Source organism: Amblyraja radiata, chromosome 6, assembly GCF_010909765.2.
Source record: "Amblyraja radiata isolate CabotCenter1 chromosome 6, sAmbRad1.1.pri, whole genome shotgun sequence".
Lineage (NCBI taxonomy): Eukaryota > Metazoa > Chordata > Chondrichthyes > Rajiformes > Rajidae > Amblyraja > Amblyraja radiata.
Window position 1 is genome coordinate 47,306,471 of NC_045961.1, and position 23,351 is coordinate 47,329,821.

Consider the following 23,351-nt stretch of genomic DNA (forward strand, 5'->3'; position numbering starts at 1 on the left):
AGGATGAACCTAAACTCAATTTTGAGTGTCATAGCAAAGGGTCTGAATACCTATGTAAATATGAGATTTCAATTATTTATTTTTAATTACATGGCAAAAATGTCTAAACACCTGTTTGTGCTTCTTCATTCTGGGGTATTGTGTGTAGATTGATGATAAAAAAAAAGAATTTAATCCATTTTAAAATAAGGGTGTAACGCAATAAAATGTGGAAAAAGTGAAGGAGTTTGAATACTTTCTGAATGCACTGTATGTATCTATATCGCTCCAACTTTATTCAATTTCAATTCAATTCAACTTTAATGTCATTGCACAAATACTGAGTATGGGTACAACGAAATGCAGTTTTGCGTCAGTCCGTAGTAGTGCATATAGAAATTTAAAAAAAAAGAGGATACAGAATAATAAAAAATACAGAATAATTAAACAATGGGGACGGAGGGACCGGAGGAATCTATCGGCGGGACTCCGAGTTCAGCAATGCGACGGTATGATTGTAGAAGCTGTTCCTCATCCTACTGGTACGAGACCTGAGGCTCCTGTACCGCCTCCCTGATGGGAGGAGGGCAAACAGTCCATGGTTGGGGTGGGAGGGGTCTTTAATGATCTTCCCAGCTCGTTTCAGACACCGTTTTCGGTGGAGGGCATCCATGGCAGGGAGCGGGGCACCGATGATGTGCTGCGCGGTTTTCACCACCCGTTGTAGTGCCTTCCTGTCCGCAACAGTGCAGCTGCTGTACCATACCGTGAAGCAGGCGGTCAGGATGCTCTCGATGGTACAGCGGTAGAAGTTGGTCAGGATCTGGGGGGACAGGTGAGCTTTCTTGAGCCTCCTCAGGAAGTAAAGGCGCTGCTGTGCCTTTTTGATCAGCTTGGAGGTGTTGAGGGACCAGGACAAATCCTCCGAGATGTGTACCCCGAGGAATTTGTAGCTGGAGACGCGCTCCACCTCAGTCCCGTTTATGTGGATGGGGGTATGTCTGCCCCCTCTGACCTTCCTGAAGTCGACAATAAGTTCCTTCGTCTTCTTGGAGTTGAGGACGAGGTTATTATTGGCACACCAGGTTGTCAGGTGCTGGACCTCCTCTCTGTAGGCTGACTCATCGTTGTCACTGATCAGTCCTACCACCGTGGTGTCGTCAGCAAACTTAATGATGGCGTTGGATCCGTACTTAGGGATGCAGTCGTGGGTGAAGAGGGAGTAGAGGAGAGGGCTGAGCACACAGCCCTGTGGCACGCCAGTGTTCAGTGTTATAATGGTGGAGGTGAGGTTGTTGACCCTAACAGACTGTGGCCTGTTGGTGAGGAAATCCAGTGTCCAGTTGCAGAGGGAGGTGGAGATGCCAAGCCCGCTGAGTTTGGTGATCAAGCTGGCGGGGATGACAGTGTTGAAAGCGGAGCTGAAATCAATGAACAGCAACCTGATGTAGGAGTTGTTGGTGTCCAGGTGGGTCAGGGCAGAGTGTAGGGCCGCCGATATGGCGTCCTCTGTAGACCTGTTGGCCCGGTAGGCAAACTGATGGGGGTCCAGTGTGGGGGGGAGGCTGGCTTTGAGGTGAGCCAAGATCAGCCGCTCAAAGCACTTAGCAATGACAGGGGTGAGTGCCACTGGGCGGAAATCGTTGAGGCTCCCTGTGGCTGACTGTTTGGGCACTGGCACAATGGTTGATGTCTTGAGGCAAGTGGGGACAACACCCTGGGCCAGTGAGTGATTGAAAATGTCGGTAAAGACTTGGGATAGTTGTCCAGCACATGCCCTAAGCACCCGGCCAGGGATGCCATCGGGGCCGGCAGCTTTGCGCTCATTCACCTTGCTCAGTGCATCTTGTACAGCAGAGGTGGAGAGACTGAGGGGTTGTTCATTTGGGGGTGGAGCAACTTTGATGGCTGGGGTTTTGTTATCTCGGTCAAAGCGAGCATAGAAATGGTTTAGCTCGTCAGGAAGGGTGGCGTTGTCTGGGGGAGGGGTGTTACCTTTCTGGTAATCGGCAAGGGATTTGATTCCTTGCCACATGCGCCTGGGGTCAGAGTTGTTATGGAAGTGCTCCTCAATCCGCCGTTTGTGATTGAGTTTGGCATTCCTAATTCCCATTTTCAGATTGGCCCTGGATGAGCTGTATCCCTCAGCGTCGCCAGATCTGTAAGCGGCATCGCGAGCCTTCAGTAGGAGTCTGACCTCCCTGCTCATCCACGGCTTCTGGTTAGGGAAGGTCTTTATCTCTTTGTGGGTAGTGACATTATCGGTGCAGAATTTTATATAGTCCATAACTGTTGAGGTGAATGAGTTGATGTCCACTTGTGAATTGAAGGTGGACTGGGTAGCAAACAGACTCCAGTCTGTCTGCTGAAACTGCTGCTGTAAAACAGAGACAGCCCCCTCAGGCCAGACCTTCACTGTCCTCGTGGTAGATTTCACACGTCTGATCAGAGGTGTGTATTTGGGGAGTAGGAACAGAGAGAGGTGGTCAGACTGACCAAGGTGTGGGAGGGGGAGGGCTTTGTAGGCTTCAGTAATATTAGTGTAAACTAAGTCCAGAATATTGTTTCCTCTGGTTGGGCAGGAAACATGCTGATGGAACCTGGGGAGTACAGTTTTAAGTGGCCCTTTAGTGGCCCTAAATCTACATTATCTGAATCTTCATCTATTAAATAAATTAGGTTTTGCAATGGACAATCAATCAATAACTATAGTGACCACCACACTGGAGTGCCTGAATCTAACACCACTTTACTAACCATATTGAGGCTATTATTATTAAGATCCCTTACAGTGAAAATCTTTTAATCGCTCTGCTATTCTCTAAATCTTAGCACAGACGTACACTCTTGTTTTAATAGCCTGCTTGGTACGATTGTACACAAATACTTTATTTCCATTTTGTTGCCTCAGCACGATTTAATTTGCCCCCTACCAGGACCTTTTAACATTTCAAGCAGTTCAGATGTCCATTATCTAGTTTCAGCTGGTGTGGGAATTTAGAGGTAATGTCATATTAATCAAGACATGTTGCAAGTTGGACACTGCATGGAGCTGGCATTTACAATGGAAGGCCTGTGGGAATACATATTTGAGATTTATTGTTCTTTCACTAGCTTAGCAAACATGTACAGAGATTGTAGCTCTGGATACTGGTCAGCATTTAACCATAGATTACTCCATTTCTAAGCACAATATTTGATAGCATTGAATACAAAGAAAGCAATAGGAATCTGAAATAAAAGTGGGAAAAGCACCCGCGACTTGCTCCTTTCACACTCTGCTAAATATTTGCAACATTTTTATTTTTAAAGCTGTAGGCGTCAATTTCTGCATCTGTTTTCAGCATTTATTCTCGGGTCTGGGCCTATAATTTAGGATTACAGTGTGTACATTTCAAATATTTTTTGATTTGGGTTTTATTCTTTGAAGTGTTCAGATTTTATGTTTATGTTAAGTTCTATTGTTCCTTTTAATTGTGTTGTGTTCTTTTAATTGTATGGCTGCACGGTAGGCCTTTCTCACGGGGCGACTTGATGCAAGAGGTAACCAGAGTTGAACATCGTGGGAACTTCTTACGATAACCGTACGGCATTCGTGGACCACCGTGGACCACCGTGGCGCTAATGGCAGGTACTCGTGTAACTTGTTGACTCGGGAGAAAATTCAAGCAAGCTTGAATTTCTCCAAGAGTGACTTGTACACTTGTGGTTGAACATTGAAACATTATATGGACGTAGTGGCCAGTGCGATATCCGTAATAACTCTTGCGTTTACCGTGGGAACTCCTGCGAACGGTGAACCCGGAAGCTGGACAGAGGGGACAGAAGGTGAGTAATCTGGAATGAACATGCTGGTCGTTCTCTGCCCACACGATCTCTACGGAGCTTCCAGGCTGTTTATATATATACGAGCATTCCAAAAGTGTCTCACCAGCAATCTGCAGCCTTCAAGAGGTCTTTTTAAATGAAGTGTTTATTTCCAACGTCTGGTAAGTTTCGGTAGAATTGCCACCAGCGTTTAGAGAATATGTACCTGTGATTTTGTCCTATTTTTTTCTAATACTCATTAAATCAACGGGAGACAAAAAGTGGCATTTAGATAAACAAAGTTGCTGCCTTGGTGAATATCGATGCTATTATCTTTATGTAAACTGTGAGGGTTCGCAGCGCCACAATGCGTCTGACGAGTTATACCAATGTAATTTGGCACAAGCTGGTTTAATTGTGGGAAAAACTCTTCAAAGCCCTTCCAAGACGGAGGAATTCCCCAGAAAGTAGCTTGTTTTCTTTTGTAGAACTTTCCTCTGTCAACGCATAGATCTACAGTTAGGGAACCAACTGCCGGTACTGATGTATTTGAGTGTTTCAGGGAATTTCCTCTGTTTATTTTCAAGCTTTGTCCATCTCTTTTGAACTCATTTGATTCGATACTATTTGATTTTGGAATGGTGGTTACTTATTATATAAATTATGTGACCTATTTTCTGTTCCTATGATTCTCTAAGTACTTTGTTTATAAATTCTGAACTCGTGAATTCGAGATTTCAGTGGTTTTCTGTATGCGGCTCACTCAGATACACTTGGCACAAACCGGCTTTTCCCATTTGGACCGTATAAGCCGTTTACAATCGCATTGGACTCACTACATTTCTATGATCTGTAATCGTTTAACATTGAGTATAAACGATTATATTTAATACTCGGAATGCATATTGATTTTAGCGATGCCATATAACTTTCTCTGTATGTGAAGGGAACGATCGCTTCTAGTACGTTTACACCTCTCTGTAAAACATCCATTCTTAAAAGGTGGTCTCAATATCGCCAATGGAACATGTGTCAATTGTCAAAGCACTTGTAATGCTTGTCTAAAAAAAAGTGACATCATTTGTGCCACGTGATGATTTAACAACACTTCACAGTTCACAATGTTCATTCAAGATTTAACGGGAAAGCTCGGGAGACGGACAAGTCACTCGCACAAATAACAGAAATGCCGAATACCCGTGGGAACTCTTTATCTACCCCCCGTTATATCGTGTGATATCGTGCTAGACCACGACCACTTCACTCTGGTTACATCTTGCGTCAAGTCGCCCCGTGAGAAAGGCCTATAACTTAAATATCACTGTACCTTTAATTGTATGGCTGCACGGTAACTCAAATATCACTGTACCTTTAATTGTATGGCTGCACGGTAACTCAAATATCACTGTACCTTAATTGGTGCATGTGACAATAAATGTGAATCTGAATCTGAAATTTGTTTATCCTGAGCACACTCGATAATTCCCCTGCACACCTGAGATTGGATTAATTCCTCTATAGGATCTTTGTTCCTGACTACCTGATTTCTTTCACACGTTTTACCAGAGTGGTGTAGGTTTTTAATAATGTTAGCTGCCTCATGAAGGCAGTTCAAAGACTCACGCCACCCTTGGCCACACTCTCTGCACACTGCTACCATTGAGAAAAAGTTTAGTTTATAGTTATAGAGTCGTACAGCGTAGAAACAGGCCCTTCAAGTCAACTTGCCTACTCCAACCAACAAGCATCGTCTACACTAGTCCCACTTGTCTGTCTGCATTTAACACATGTCCCTCTAAACCTATCCCATCCAAGTACCTGTTTAAATGTTTCATAAGTTCATAAGCCATAGAAGCAGAATTAGGCGATTCAGCCCATCAAGTCCACACCGCCATTCAATCATGGCTGAATTATCTTTCCCTCTCACCCTATTTGCCTGCCTTCCTCCCATAACCCTGACACCCTTGTTAATCAAGGATCTGTCAATCTCCGCCTTAAAAATATCCATTAACGGCCTCCACAGCCGTCTGAAGTAATGAATTCCACAGATTAATCACTTAAAGGTACGTCCTTTTCAGTGGCGGACTGGGTCTAAAAATATTGGTTGCCAGGAGACAAAGGGGGCCTACTTCATCAGGGGCCCACTTGCCATTGGGCAAGCTGACACCCTGGCCAGTCCGCCACTGGTCCTTTTATTCTGTGGCAATGGCCTCTGGTCCTAGACTCTCCCACTAGAGGAAACATCCTCCCTGCATCCACTCTAGCCAGGCGTTTCAGCAAATTGTGATCGTTTAGTTTAGTACTGTCATATGTACCAAGGTAGAGTGAAAAGCTTTTGTTTGCATGGTATCCAGTCAGAGAACAGACTACACATGAATACAGTCAAGCTGTCCACAGTGTCTGATTAAAGTAGCAATGTTACAACATTTTGAGATTTTAAAAATCAAGTCTGCAATTTATGCCATCAGATAAAGTATAAAAATAAGTTTAATTTGACACCTAATTCACATTCATATCTTCAGTATTAAAAAAGTTATGGCCGGACTTCCGGTGGTGCCATGCTGAACTAGCAGTCGCATCTTTTAGCTCCGCTGCTGTAAAATCGCGATTTTTCGCGTTAAAATCGGGTCTGGAGGTCGGGACCAATTCAAAAACTTACCGGAGCCCCGGGACGTCGCGCTGATGACGTCATCTGTAAGCGCTGTGATTTAAAACGGAGGATAAAGGATTTTAAATGAAAAAACCGTCTTCAGCTCAGAGCCCTCAGAGAATAATCTCAAAACTGCTGAAAACACAGAAAACTGAAGAACAGACCTCTGAAGTGGATTCTGGAATGGCTTCAAAGGCCAAGACTGAGATGGCTACTAAGGAGAAAAATGAAATGGAGGAGATAAAGAACTCGGTAAGAGAACTGAGAAAGGATATTGAGGCTGGAAACTAAAAAATGATGGAAAATATTAATGTTAAATTGATGGAAAATATGTCGAACATCAATGCTGGTAATCAAAAAGTTATTGACTGCATTGGCATTATACAAAAACGAATTGAGGATGTGCATGAAGAGCTAATGGGGAGAATTAATAAAGGGGAAGAAGAATCTAAGAAGAAGTTTGAGGCTGTGCATGTAATTGTTTCTTCACATGTAACTGAAATAAAAGACATGGAAACAATTGTTGATCAAATGGCTGAAGATATGCAGGGAATGAAGCTAGAATTAGACAGCCTCAAGAGTCAACTGGCAAAAGTCTCAGATAAATGTCTTGATCTCGAAGCTCGCCCACGACGCCAAAATTTACGAATACTGGGAATAACAGAAGGGGCAGAGGGGAACAACGCCCGTGAGTTCACTGCCAACTTAACTGCCAACTTAACTTTAACTTTTCTATGTGGGGGAGGGGGGCAGGGTAAGGGGGAAACTGTTTCCCAGTCTCTTCCTGGCGGGGACGCGACTATTTCTCCGAGTCGCGTCCTTGCCCCCCACCTTGCGGCCTACCAGCTGGATCGGAGCGGCCTTTCCTGCCGGGGACCGGGAACCGGACCAGGGCTGCTACAGCGGCGGCGCAGCGCTGGAGTCACCGCAGAGCGGGCGATGCCTAACTGGGTCGCCGTTTGGAGCTCCGGAGCGTTGGGCCGCTGCTCCAACATCGTGGAGCTCTGGTGCGGAGAGCTTCCAATGCGGGCGGCGCTGAACAACATCGTGGAGTCCTGAGGCGCCTTGCAGAGGGTCTACAGCAGCAGTCTCCACCCAGCGCAGCCTGCGGACTTTGGAAGCCGCCGACTCCGGTAGGAGGGGGCCGACTCTGTGTCCACGCCGCTGAGGATGTCCCGCAGCCCCGACGTCGGACTTGTATCACCCCGGCGAGCGGTCCTGGACATCGGGCCGCCCGTAGCTGCAACTGCAATTGGGGAGGCCCTGACCACGGGGAACAGTGGAGGAAGAGACTGACTTTGGTGCCTTCCCACACAGTGGGAAACTTTGATTCTGCTGTGTGGGGATGTTTTATGTCAAATTCTATAGTGTGTTGTGTTCTTTATTTTTATTGTATGGCTGTATGGGAATTTCATTTCACTGTGCCATCTGGCACATGTGACAATTAAATCTATCTTGAATCTTGAATCTTGAATCAAACATGTACTCAATTTACCTGTGGAACCGGAAATTGAAGTGGCACATCGAATACCTAGATTTAAGCCAAGATCACAAGCAGATCCAGCCCACCCACGACAGATCATAGTCAAACTTCGGGACATTTCAGCACTTGAAGAGCTGATGAAAAAAATCAAATATGGAGTGAAGATGACCTTTGGAAACGACTCTATCAAACTCCTCCGGGATTATCCCTATGAGATCGTGCAAAAGAGAAGAAAGTTCTCACAGACAAGACAGATTCTCCATGGAGTTAAAGATGTCAGATGTGGCGGTTTTTTATCCGGCCAGGATGCGCAAGAGAAAACTTTCACTAATTCGGACGCATCTTATAAATATGCCCAAGAGATTGTGGCAGAAACAGAAGATTAATCAAGGCAGCGGGACGATATGGACAATTTCTTTCCTTTTATTACTTCACAGAGAACACCTGAAGATAAGGGAAGAAACACCATTCTCTAAAAGTTTAAAATGGAAGAGCATTTCCACGTGCGCTGGTCTAGATACCTTATCTCCTTTGGACACTTTGGAATTCAACTCAAGGACATTCTTTGTTCAAAATGAAGGAAAGACTGATAAGCAACGCAGAGATGAACAGCAGAGCCGAATGTAGAAAACACCACAAGGACAAATGGCGGTTTAAGATATTAAAACAGCTTTACAAAATATAGAGAATTAATAATGATTAACAATACTAATATAGAAATATAAATGGAAACTAACCTGAACTATATAATGGGTAAAATGTAATAATGTGCTAATAAGACTGACTAGCTCGTATATAGAGATAACAAATTTTAGAATTAAAGTAGATAATACTGAAAGGTTAAGTGTTATGTAGTTCGTGTGGAGAAGGGAGGAGACTCAGGCACCTGGCATAATTCCAGGAGCCTGTTTCTGGTTAACCCTTACAGCTAACAGCTTACTATTATCAAAGGTATAACTAATTATAAATAGTAGATGAAAGTGTTAGATAAATAAATTTCACAGTTGCTGAACACAGATCTGATAAGTCTGAATGAAATATATATATATATATATATATATATATATATATAGTGTAATTGGGTGAAATATAATTGATTTTGAAATGACACCGCCTTCCTAGGTTTAGAGTAATAAAAGGAGCGGAGCTAATTGTACAACATCAACTTCGGAAGTCGAATAGATGTCGAATCCCACAGACGCGTGGGACATGCACTATAGTGTCGAATACTTCAGACACTGTAATTTTACTTGTTCAAATTTTTTTTTAATCACAATATGTCACTACTATGTGTTTTTTTTTCAAGGACAATCTCAAAAGGGATCTACCAAGGAAGTTAATAATATAAACGCCCCCCAAATATCCAGAACCCTGAGGTATGGATGCACCGTAATAAATAAGGGTATTAAAATCAGAGAAAATGCAAGATGATAAACAAAAGAAAATGGGAGAAATCACACTGTGTAGCTAGAATATAAGGGGTATTAATGAACCAATTAAAAGGGGCAAAATACTAGCTCAGTTGAAATCATATAACACGGACATTACTTTTCTACAAGAAACGCACCTTAAACATCAAGATCAGATGAGATTGAGGGCGAATTGGATAGGCCAAATATTTCACTCCTCATATACTTCGAAATCCAGAGGCACCGCAATTATTATTCGCAAAGGAATACCATTCAAATCAAAGAACATTATATCAGATAAGGAAGGGAGATATCTTATAGTTACAGGAGAGATCCATGCTACGCCAATCACTTTGGTAAACATATATGCGCCCAATTTTGATAATCCTCAATTTTTTAATAAAATCCTGAATACAATCGCAGAATTTAACTACCAAAATGTTATAATTGGAGGAGACTTCAACTGTGTTTTAGATCCGTACTTAGATAAATCGATGCAAAAACAAAGAGGTAATATGAAATCTAAAACTAGTGAACTCTTTAATACATATATAAAAAATACAAATATAGCAGACGTCTGGAGGATCGCGAATCCGACTGGAAGGGAATACTCGTTTTATTCAATGGTACATAAAACATACTCACGTATAAACTACTTCCTAGTGGATACAAAACTAATCCCTTATACTATGAACCCTAAATATCACACCAATACGATTTCAGATCACTCCCCGCTAACTTTCGTTTTAAAATTAGAAGGAATGTCTACGAACAAATCGTTCTGGAGGTTTAACTCGCAAATTCTGAAAGGCCCACAAGGGAGTATATATCTAAAAAAACAGATGGACCTATTTTTTGAGACAAACGATACACCAGATATATCGCCCACTTTATTATGGGAATCCTTCAAAGAATTTATTAGAGGAGTCATTATCTCGTATCAAGCTTTTCAAAACAAAAAGAATAAGAATGAACAAAGACAATAGGAAGAACAAATCAGACAACTAGATATAGATAATGCTAAAGACCCAACTATGGATAAACATAATAAAATTTTAATACTGAAATTTAAGCTAAATAAATTATTATCAGAGAAGATTATAAGATTATTCCAAATTACAAAACAAGAACATTTCGAATTTGGAGATAAACCCCATAAACTTATGGCACGCCAACTGAAAAAACGGGATAAAGATCATGCAATTTTAAAGATTAAATCAGATAGAGGGGAATTATTAACACTACCTAATGATATCAATAAAAGATTTGCTCAATTTTACAAGAATTTATACACATCGAAAACGCTAATAGACAATAATATAGTTTCAGAATTTTTGGACAATTGTAACCTTCCAAAACTAGAATTGAAGGAACAAGAGTAACTGGGAGCACAAATTGCATCTAAGGAAATAGAAGACACAATAAACACACTTAAGAATGGAAAAACACCAGGACCAGACGGATTCAGTAATGAATTTTATAAATGTTTTTACGACATAGTTACACCACGTCTACAGAAAATGTATACATACGCTTTTAAAGAACAAATCTTACCTGAAACACTAGCAGAATCAACGATCACATTAATACTTAAAAAAGATAAAGATAAAGAACCAGGCTCATATAGAGCTATTGCTTTGTTAAATACGGATCAAAAAATATTAGCGAAAACACTAGCTAGAAGACTAAATCAATATGTTAGTAAATTAATAAATGAGGATCAAACGGGATTTATACCTAAGAGACATTCATTTAATAACCTGAGACGTCTGCTTAACATAATGCACTCTCACAAACCTCAAGAACAAGAGTTATCTATCATTTCATTGGACGCAGAAAAAGCGTTTGATCAAGTAGTATGGGATTATATGATTAAAGTATTGCAAAAATTTCAAATGGGAGAGAACTTCATCGCATGGATAAAATTATTATATAACAAACCCACGGCTAGAATATTAACTAATAATATACTATCTACGAAATTCCAATTAACAAGGGGCAATAGACAAGGATGTTCATTATCACCGCTGTTATTTGCTCTGGTAATTGAACCTTTAGCTGAAAAAATTAGAACACACCCGGATATTTACGGTTATAATACACAATATTCAAATAACAAAATATCCTTATACGCAGACGATGTATTACTGTATATCACAAAACCCCAAATCAGTATACTAAACATATTAAATCTAATTGAGGACTTTGGATCTTTCTCAGGATACAGAATAAACTGGAACAAAAGTGAAATGATGTCGATAAAACCGAAAGACTCAACACATCTCTTGAAATTCCCCTTTAAAATAGCCACAGAAAAATTTAAATATTTAGGAATTGAAATCACTAGAAATTATTACGCTATGTTTAATGCCAATTATAGCCCCTTAAGAAACTAAATAATCTAATCAAATTCTGGAAAACGCTCCTGATGTCTTTAATAGGTCGAATAAATGCTATAAAAATGATCTTTTTACCACAAATCCTATATTTATTTCAATCAATTCCAATATATCTTCCAAAAAAGTTTTTCAAAAAACTAGACTCAGACATTACAAATTTTATATGGGATTACAAATCCCACAGAATACAAAGAGCACACCTTAGTAAACCAAAAGAGATGGGTGGTCTAGCGCTCCCTAACTTTATGTATTATAATTGGGCAGTAAATATTAAAAAAATATGATTCACCTGCTGGACAACTCTGCCCAGCAAGTGGACTGGATTGTAATGGAGAGAGAGGACTGCTCTCCGTGTAATACAGGAGCGACTCTCCTCTCACCAATGAATCTGAATAACAAAAATTATAATAAAAATCCAATGATACATAGCACAATTAGAACTTTTCCCCAATGTCTCACCCATTTGTGATAAATGTCAGTCACAAGAAGCTAACATAGCGCACTCTTTTGTTTTCTGTATAAAAATTCAAAAATTCTGGAACCAAATATTTGAAATCTTCACAAAATTATTTAAAATAAAACTTGTACCAAAAGCAGAATGGATCATTTTTGGAATATCGGAAGGTAACCCCGAATTAAATGCGTTTCAAAAGAACTTACTTAATTACGGGCTAATAATGGGAAAAAAGCTTATACTCAAATTTTGGAAAAATGCTCCAATACCAACAATAAAAATGTGGATTTCAAACATGTTCGAAACACTACACTTGGAAGAGATGAGACTCCTCCTAGCAGGCAAAGCAGACCACTTCCAAAAGACGTGGTCTGCATTTACGGAACCATTACAAGCATAAGGTGCAATAGTAATTTAAAATATAAATGGTACCAGGATCTGGTAACGGGGGGTATAAAATGAATTTATAAAAAACACGGTTGGTATATCCTTTTTTGCGGAGTTTTGTGGTACAATAGAGCGATTATTTTTCCTTTGTTTTTCTTTTCTTTCTAGGGTCGTATTTCCTTTCTTTACTTCCTTCTTTAACTTCTTCCCTAAGGGGCTTTCTTCTCCCAACACTTTCCTGCACCTTCACGATTCTTGCTCACTTTCCTTACTTCTTTTATTTCTACCTTTTTTAAAGCTCGAAAAACGAAGTGGTACAACAAAATGTAATAAGATATATGTGATGTGTATTACTGTAATTTACTGTACTTCTAATTAAAAAAAAAAAAAAATTTAAATTAAAAAAAAGAAAAAAAAGTTATGTTCATTTTCATACTCGGAAATTAGCATCTTGTTCCCTATTGCTTTTCCATTGACTTAACACAAAAGCTGTGATCAAGGACAGTCAAAAGCCCATAACTTTCTTAAAAATTAAGAGAACTGAAATAAATGTTGTTATTATAGATTAAAGCATTCTGAAACAAATATGAAACAATCTTACTTGGATGACTTAAAATTAAGGCATATAATTAGTTAGTTACCTAATTGTAGCTAATTACAAAATTCAATTACTAGATCTAAACATCTATCCATTTCTTAAGAAAAGATTACCATTTTTAAATAGCCTAAGTGTCCAAATAACATTCACACAAGATTCACAATATAACATGATTTTTAAATCTCATTGTCATGAATTTATAGGCCAAATGGAAGGAATTTAGTGTTTAATTCCCGTAAATGAATGGCCATTTTAATCATCTTGCGAGTGGGTTTTTGTGGAACGCGATCGATTGGAACGTTGCGGTTGCGGTGAATTTAAACCCCATATCGGCAGGAAAAACACTGCCAGTTCGTATGGGTCCTAAATCACCTATTCGCAACGTAAAATTTGGATTAAGGTCATCCTAAGAAGCACGTTTATATGTAAAATAAATGGCTTACCTTTAGCTGTCCCGTACGGAAAATCCGTCCCGTTGTCGGCGTTGACGGCATTAGAAGCAGATTTTTATTTTACTCCAGCGCTGAAATTGTCTTGTGGTTTTTTTTTTTAAATTCACAGAATGGCAGTCGGAACAATTCTTCAGCATTAGCTAGCAGCCCGAGAATATAAAACTCCGGCAGGCAGAAGAAAACCGCATTTTAACCCCGCCCCCCCCCCCCCCCCCTCAAAGGCTCCAAAGTCGCGCACACGGCCAGTGGCAGAACTGCAGCGCCGCTGAAGGTAAGTTTTGTAACATACCTAATTAAAGATTGACCCTGTTATTCCAGGTTCAAGAACAGCTTCTTCCCATCAACCATCAGAATCCTGAACCACACTCAACAACCCTAATCGCATCTCTAATTCAACCTCCTCAACCATATTAACCCACTGTGGTCAATGCACATCTATGGTTACGCCATGTACTTTGGATTTTGCATTATCATAGTCTAATTTACTTAGAAGAACTCATAATTTGTTATACATTCATTATTGTTGTTGTGCCTCTAAAGCTGCAGCAAGAATTTAATTGTTCCGGTTCATATACCATACATACAACAAATAGATACTCTTGATCTTGAGTATTCCTGTTATTAATAATTCTGGGCCCAAAACCCAACTGTTAAAACATTGCTTATGCCAGAAATTATGCTTTGCGGGCCCGGATAACACATTGCAGTCCCAACTCTGGAAATTGTTTATCTGCAGCCTTTTCGATGCTGAAGTACTGAAACAACTGCGGCAGTATTAATCTTCATTACAGGTGACTGTTCATTCATTCACCAGGCTCTGTGAATGATGGGTTAGGATTGCTTTCTCCTACAGAAGATCTATCTTCAGAATGTTCTAGCCAGCAAGTGCAATGTTTTCAGTTTCTCAATTAGCATTTTGCATGCACGTGAGCAATTACTGCATCCTCCCTGATTGGTGCAAATTACCGCTTTCCTTATACAATACTTTGTTATTCTTCATGCTGCCATTTTATTGACTTTAGATTCACTCTTCTATGATGAAAGGAAGGTTTCTCACAGAATCCATTCTTCATGATATGAGCTTACGTACTTCTCCAAATGATTTGTTTTGAGCTGTTGATTAATTTGAAATACATTCCAGTTGACTTTCTGAATGCAAACATGATAAACCCACTGGAACAATAATCAAGGAACTGGCCCTCATTCATATCCATGCTGCAAGGCACAGCTCAGGAGTAGCTAACATTTTCACGCACTTGGCAACTCCTCAAAATCTACGGAAATTGATTCTCCTTGCAATATAGAACAAACTAGATATACCAAGAACATGAAGCATGAATCATTCAGCAAAGAAATACACTTTGTCTAAATTGAAAATTTCTTACCATTCCAATCAGACTTTAAAAGTGTTTTTGCTGGGTAGAACAAACACATTTTGTGTACTGTGCAACCAATTCCCATCGGAGAGAACTTTCTTTAATGCTATTTTCTTGTGAATATGTCCTGTATCCAATAATGACATATGCAATTTTTTGTCCACCACTTTCTGTAAAACTAAGAAGACACATTCCGAATGGTGTGACAAACTCCAGTACTGATAAACTCGGTGGTACAGTTGGTAGTGCAGCCATATCTTTTCATCAATGCTCTATCTTTAAATCAATCAATTACTTATGGAGATTGGCTGAATTTAGTGTGTTGGCAAGTGAAGAAACCTTGTTTTTTTTATGTTTGTTGGCGGTTCAGTTTTTAATATTAAAGAATTGATGGAAGTCTCAGATGAAAGGTAATATTTTAAACTATACAATTTCTTTAACTCTACAATCTGCTTTATTATTTATTTCTCGAGGATCAAATTTCAAAAGGTGCAGCAAATATGGGCAAGGACAGCAAAATAGTTTTGAACAACTTTTCACATTCAACTTTTTATTTGGCTGGCACGGTGGCGCAGCAGTAGAGTTGCTGCCTTACAGCGCCATAGACCAGGGTTAGATCCTGACTAAGGGTGCTGTCTGTACGGAGTTGTACATTCTTCCCGTGACCGTGTGGATTTTCCCCATGTGCTCTGATTTGTAGATTAATTGGTTTGTAGGTTAATTAGCTTTGGTAAAGATTATAAAAGATTATAAATTGTCCCTAGAGTGTAGGATAGTGCTAGTGTACAGGGTGATCGCTAGTCACCGTGGACTTGGTGGGCCGAATGGCCTGTTTCCACGTGTATCTCTAAGCTATACTAAACTAAACAGATTCAAGTAAAAGGGTTACACAGCTCATTTAAATTTCAAAATATATTTCAGTGCTTCACAAACGATATTGGAAAAATGAACATGGAGCCTGTAGGGAAGGAAGGGCACAGTTAATGTAACTCAGTGAGATTTGTTGGTATAAAAAAAAATTAATGAAGAGGATTGCAGCGAATAGAATAGGCTGAAAGGAGGGGAGCCATAGAAAAGACAGGAGTATCTTTTCACAGATGGCTGTGGAGGCCAAAACTACAGATATTTTTCACAGTGGAGATTGGCAGGTTCTTGATTAGTAAGAGTGTCATGGGTTTTGGGAAGAAGGCAGGAGAATGGGCTGAGAGGGAAAGATAGATCAGCCATGATTTAATGGCGAAGTAGACTTGTTGGGCCAAATGGCCTAATTCTGCTCCTATAATTATGAATTTATGTATCAAGGTTGGGGGATGGGAAATTATGAGTTAATAATGGGACATTGTACATATCTCTAAATCCCTCAAAAAAATTATAAATAAAAAAAATATTGTGTCCTCCCATATTCCTGGCTTACTTTGAACTAGTGTTTGGAAATGTTCTTTAATCTATACCACTTATATGGGCAAAGAAAAGGAAGCAAACAAACAAAGTTAAGTATAATATTGGATTTCAATGCTGTGCTTTATTGGCAAGAGAGGATATTTGCTGTAAGGTTTTTCAATCTAAATTTCTAATCTAGTTTGTTAAATGTATCAGTTTCATTCTTGCAATCACACCGAAGCACAAAAGGCATTGTCACTTTCTTTTTTAGCTCAGAGCATCTAAAATTAAATGTGAAGTGAGGATAAGATTGTGTCCAAAGAATTCTGCTTATTCCCAAGGTAGCACGGCTGCAGTAGATATTAAAGCAACAGCTCTCCATGGTGTGCTCTGATTTTTATTTATAGATAGCGCAGAAAGGAATGAAAGTGAAAATCAAAAGAACAGCTCTCAGATCTAAAAGTCTTTTCATTTTAATTCATTATTATCGATTATATCATTGCGAATGCTGGCATGATGAAATCTATAAATACCGATGCCTGAAAATTGAGTGAAATTCATACTGCAAATATTTAAGGGAATATTGGATATTTATCGATGATTTTAACTCAATGAAGTGTGTTCTGTTAGGACGGAACACCTCCAATTAACACGCAGGAGATTTACAAGAATGATTCCAGGAATGAGTGGGTTAGCATATGATGAGCGTTTGACAGCACTGGGCCTGTACTCACTGGAGTTTAGAAGGTTGAGGGGGGGACCTCATTGAAACTTACAGAATAATGAAAGGTATAGATAGAGTGGATGTGGAAAGGATGTTTCCACTGGTGGGAGAATCTAGGACCAGAGGTCATAGGCTCAGAATTAAACGGCTATTTTAGAAAGGAGGTGCGGAGGAACTTCTTTAGTCCGAGGGTAGGTAATCTGTGGAACTCATTGCCACAGAGGGCTGTGGTGGCCAAGTCAGTGGATATTTTTAAGGCAGAGATAGACACATTCTTGATTAGAACGGCTGTCAAGGATTATGGGGAGAAGGCAGGGAAATGGGATGAGGAGGCAGAGATCAGCCATGATTGAATGGCGGAGTAGACTTGATGGGCCGAATGACCTAATTCTACTATAACTTGTTGAACATGGGAACTTGCACCATCACCAGACCGTTCACCCTCAAAACTTTGTCCAGTAGCCATGGATTCCTCCACTGTCTTAAACCAACACTGCATTGGGATTTGCAATAGGCTTGAAACAACCTAAATGCTGAAGAAGAAAGTAACATTAAATAGAATGGAGATGACTCCAATACACAAGGAAGGTGTATTTTCACACACATGGGCAACTTTAGACATAATACTCCTTCTTAAGGCATTAGGAATGCCAACCTTTTGTAGAAACAGCATCTCAATGTCCATTTGTTGGTAAGGGGCGCTGCTCTGGCAGCAGCCATGTCATGCAGCTCGTCAGTTTTTCAACTTTTTAATTTTTTTTTAGTATGTTTTAAAGTCTGTATTTAATGTTTCTTTGTGTGTTTTATGTGGGGGGTGGTGTGGGGGGGTGAGGGGGAAACCGCTTCGGTCGCCTCCTCCACAGAGAAGCGAGTTTTTCCAGGTCGCCTCCCCCGTGGCCTAACATCAAGGATCGGCACGGCCTTTCCCGGAGACGCGCCCGGGGCTTCAGCGGCAGGCGCAGCGTGGACTCTCGGCGTGGAGCGGGTGAGCCCTCGTTGGGGCTCGCTGGAGGGGAGCGCTCCGTTTTGCTGGCCCGGGGCAGCCGGCAGCCTGAAGTCGCAGCCTGAAGTCGCGGTCTGCAGAGCTACAGCTGGTGCGGCGTCTACAGCCTGGGATCTCACGTTGGGGACCCGGGGGAAGAAGAAGCCATCACTGCCGGCCCGCGGCCGACTTCTACCGCGGGGCCGGCATGGACTTACCATCACCCCTGGAGGGGAGCTTCGATCGCCGGCCCTGCAGTCTACGGTGCTTCTGGCTGCGGCGGGGACTTTAAATCTTGACCGCCGGCCTGTGGCCTACAACAACTTAAAGCCGCCGTCTCCGGTGAGGAAGAGCCGATCCTGGACTGACTCTGGACTCTGGTCCTGACCACGGGGGGGAAATGGAGGAGGACTGGCCAAATTTTGTGCCTTCCACCACAGTGATGAATGCTGTGGTGGATGTTTGTGTTACAGTTTTATTGTGGTTGTGTGTTCTTTATTATTGTATCGCTGCAGACAACCCAAATTTCCACCAGCCTGGCTGTGTGGCAATAAATTATATCTAATCTAATCTAATCTAATCTAATCTAATTTGATAGCCTATGACCGAACAGTATGAAAATTGAATTCTCAACTTTTAAGTAACTCCTTTCTTCCCCCTCTCTCTTTCCTGTGCCTCCCCAATACGCAACTATTTCTCCCACTCTCGTCCCTCTCCCTTCCCCACCTCCATGAGCCCCTCATGGCCCTTTTATCTCTCCTCCCTCCCCTCCCACCGTTCCCTTCCACCCATATCCCTCCCACGAGCATTACATTTCACTTCTCTTCTCTCTGTGTTCAACACCCTTTTGTCTCCTTTCATCTCTAGCCTTTGTCCAGCCATTGGCCAACCTGTCCCCCCCCCCCCCCCCCCCCCACCACCATCTGTATCCATCTATCACTTGCCAGGCTTTGTCCCCAACGCCTATCCAGCTTTCTCCCTCTGCTGCAATCAGTCTGATGAAGGGTCCCGACCCAAAACATCGTCTGTCCATTCCCTCCACAGATGCAGCCTGACCACCGAGTTACTTCAGCATTCTGCGTTTTGCTCAAGATTCCAGTTCCTTGTGTTTCTATATTATTGTGCTGTTTTGCTGTTGAGCTAAAACACATTACATGCTGATAGAAGATGATGGTTTTTTTGTCGATAATCTCAACGACTTGCAGAATCAGCTGAAGAGATTTGCATTATCATATTAATGCTTTTAAAGGAAGAATACTTGAAAGTTGTTTAAAAAAATGCTATTAGGTAGATTTTATCACCTTGACAAGAAAAAACAGGAAAAAGATTTATGATAAATAAAATTAGATTATTAGAGGTGTGACTAGTGATGCAGCAAAGAAGCCAACATCGGGAATCTATTACATCCAAGAAACAACGATTGCTCCAATTACTTTACAGCAGATGAGGGTTAATTTGATATATTTTTATAAATCATATGTTTTCTTCATTTCTCCTTTTAACAAATCTTCTTTGAGTGATGTACATCTTTGAATCCATAATGGATATCCAGGTACTTCACCACTTAAGAAGTTTAGTCAGTTTGCTCCCATTGATTTTTTAAACTAATTAAGGTGTTTATAGATTTAGAAATAGAGTCCATCAGTCACACATTAAGTTCTCCTGTAATTTTATTTTTTGTCACTGAGGTGGAAATTAAATGCTTTTAACCTTCTGAACATGAGCTTTTGTTGCTATGCAGACTGAACAATGCGCAGAAGCTGAAAGAGGTCTGCCCTTCATGTATTAGAATCATGTCAGAGGGAAGACTGTGTGATGTGCTGTCAGGAATATAAGGTAGAAGACACTCGGCCCATCCAGTCTGTACTGCTGTTCTGCTGGATCATAGCTCATTAATTTTGGCCACAGTTCCATTTTGTGGATCAATTTGAGTGAGTGGATACTTATGCATTTCATGATGGCCCATGAAAGAATATATTATCTTCTTTCCCTCTACCCTGTGGCACAGTGGCGCAGTGGTAGAGGTGCTGCCTCACAGCGCCAAAGACCCGGGTTCAATCATGACTACAGGTGCTGTCTGTGCGGAGTTTGTACGTTCTCCTCGTGACTGTGTGAATTTTCTCTGGGTGTTCATAAATCCATAAGTTCTAGGAGCAGAATTAGGCCATTCGTCCCATCAAGTCTACTAAGCCATTTAATCATGGCTGATCTATCTTACTCCTGCCTTCGTCCCGGGATCTCCAGTTTCCTCCCGCATTCCAAAGGCATGCAGAGTTATAGGTTAATTGGCATTTATAAATTCCCCCTAGTGTGTAGGATGCGAAAGTGGGATAGCATATAACTAGTATAAATGGGTGATCAATGGTGGGCATTGTTTAGGTGGGCCAAGAGGCTTGTTTCCACGCTGTATCTATTATCAATGACGGCCAGGTTGGCATACTGGGTTAGTCCAGCTTTCCTGCATTTGGCTAATGGCGCTCTAAATAGACAGTTCTCTCTACATCTGTTTTTCATTATGTGTACCTCATTCTGATATGTCTTCTTAAGACACAAGAACATGGGGCGGCATGGTGGCACAGTGATAGAGTTGCTGCCTTACAGCGCCAGAGACCTGGGATCGATCCTGACTACGGGTGCTGTCTGTATAAAGTTTGCACGTTCACCCAGTGACCGCGTGGGTTTTCTCCAGGTGTTCTGGTTTCCTCCCACACTTCAAAGATGTGTAGGTTAATGGGCTTTGGTAAAAATTGTAAACTTTTCGTGCGTGTGTAGGATAGTGTTAGTGTAAGGGGTGATTGCTGGTCGGCATGAACTTGGTAGGCCGAAGGGCCTGTTTCTGCACTGTATCTCTAAACTAAACTAAACACAAAATATGATGCAGGAATAGACTACTTGCCCCCTCAAATTTACTCTACAATCGTGGCAGATCTATTCTGGCCTCAACTCCTCTGTGCTATTTCCCCAAAACCCTCTATTTGTCGATACTTCAAATATTTATCTTTCACTACCTTATCTAGTGATTGACCTTCACTAGCCTACGGAGCAGAAAATTCAAGAGATTCACTACCCTCTGAGAGAGGAATTTCTTACGTACCCGTTTCAAATGCCCTGCCCTTTATTTAGTAGCTATGATCTCTCGTTCGTGACTCACCCTCACAATGTGAACAATTTCTGCACTGCACAAACAGACGGGGATGCTAACACCAGAGGAGACAGCTGGAAACATATTTTTAGTATACTTTAGAGATAGAGTGTGGAAACTGGTAGTCCTTCAGCCTACCAAGTCCACGCTGATAATCTGTTTATGTTAGTTCTAAGTTATCTCGCTTTCACATCCACTCCCTACAGAGAGCCAATTAACCTCCCAATCCGCACATCTTTGGGATGTGGCAGGAAACTGAAGCACACGGAGGAAGCCCACGCGGTCACAGGAAGAACATGCAAACTCAACACAGACAGCACCCGAAATCATGATCTCTCCTGGGTCTCTGACACTGCGAGGAAGCAGCTCGACCAACTGTGCTATTTTGTGTTGTCTACCAGGCTCTCCCTATGGTAGCTTCAGCAGCTCTCCTGATCAAGGGCCAAGAGTGTTTTATTGTCATATGTCCCAGATAGAACAATGAAATTCTTACTTGCTGCAGCACAACAGAATATGTAAACAATATAATAAACAACCCAGCATTACCTCCCTAATGAGAATGTCCAGGTCTCTTTCACATAGTCTAGGGTATTCCCCCTCTCCCCTGCACCATCTGCCTTCTCTGTAACAGCCCTGATGGTGTTTGGTTGGCATAGAGATAGGAAGGATGATGTCTTTCGGATATAAAGTCCTTCTCAGATTGGTACATAGTAATTTGTTAGAAGCTAAGATCAACTGAATGTGGTAGCTCTCTCTCGCCCATTGCTGATATAAACTCCCTCTGTTATCAAACTCTTGAACAGACCGCTCACCATGATTTCCCAACTCCCCAAATACCTCATTGTGGACTTTCGAAATCTGTACTTTCTCTGTAGCTGTAACAATATATAGTCTGCACTCTGTTTCATTTCTCTCTGCATTATCTGTTTAGTTTAGTTAGTTTGGTTTAGTATAGTTTAGAGATGCAGCGTGGAAACAGGCCCTTTGGCCCACTGACTCCGTGCTGACCATTGCTCACCAGTATACGAGTTCTACCCTATGCACTCGGGGCAACTTACAGAGCCAATTAACCTATAAACCTGAATGTCTTCGGAACGTAGGAGGAAACAGGAGCACTCGGAGAAAGCCCGCATGGTCACAGGGGGGAACGTGCAAACTCTGTACAGACAGCACCTGTAATCTGGATCAAACCCAGGGCACAGTAAGGCTTCAACTCTACCACTGTGCCACTGTGCCTGTGCCATTGTACTCATGTACTCAAAAGGATTTGAGTATAGGAGTAGGGAGGTTCTACTGCAGTTGTACAGGGTCTTGGTGAAACCACACCTGGAGTATTGCGTACAGTTTTGGTACAGGGAGTACAGAGAAGGTTCACCAGACTGATTCCTGGGATGTCAGGACTTTCATATGAAGAAAGACTGGATAGACTCGGCTTGTACTCGCTACAATTTAGAAGATTGAGGGGGGATCTTATAGAAACTTACAAAATTCTTAAGGGGTTGGACAGGCTAGATGCAGGAAGATTGTTCCCGATGTTGGGGAAGTCCAGGACAAGGGGTCACAGTTTAAGGATAGAGGGGAAATCCTTTAGGACCAAGATGAGAAAAACATTTTTCACACAGAGTGGTGAATCTCTGGAACTCTCTGCCACAGAAAGTAGTTGAGGCCAGTTCATTGGCTATATTTAAGAGGGAGTTAGATGTGGCCCTTGTGGCTAAAGGGATCAGGGGGTATGGAGAGAAGGCAGGTACAGGATACTGAGTTGGATGATCAGCCATGATCATATTGAATGGCGGTGCAGGCTCGAAGGGCCGAATGGCCTACTCCTGCATCTATTTTCTATGTTTCTATGTAAGGTTCTTAATTGTAATAGTGTCCGAATGTTTTGCTTTACCTGCATAGCATGCATAAAGAAATTTTTTCACTGAGCACTCGACAACAAACAATACCAACACTAATGCAATTTCAAATGTTCTTAAGCCAATTTAAGAATTTTCTAGTGCTGTATGCAGAATAGGCTTTGCACACCAAACAAGTGTGAAATCCAATTTCCAGGCCGCCATTCATAACCAGAGAAGGGATGAATAATTACTGCTGTGAAATTATTGTAGTAGGACTCTCAAGCATTA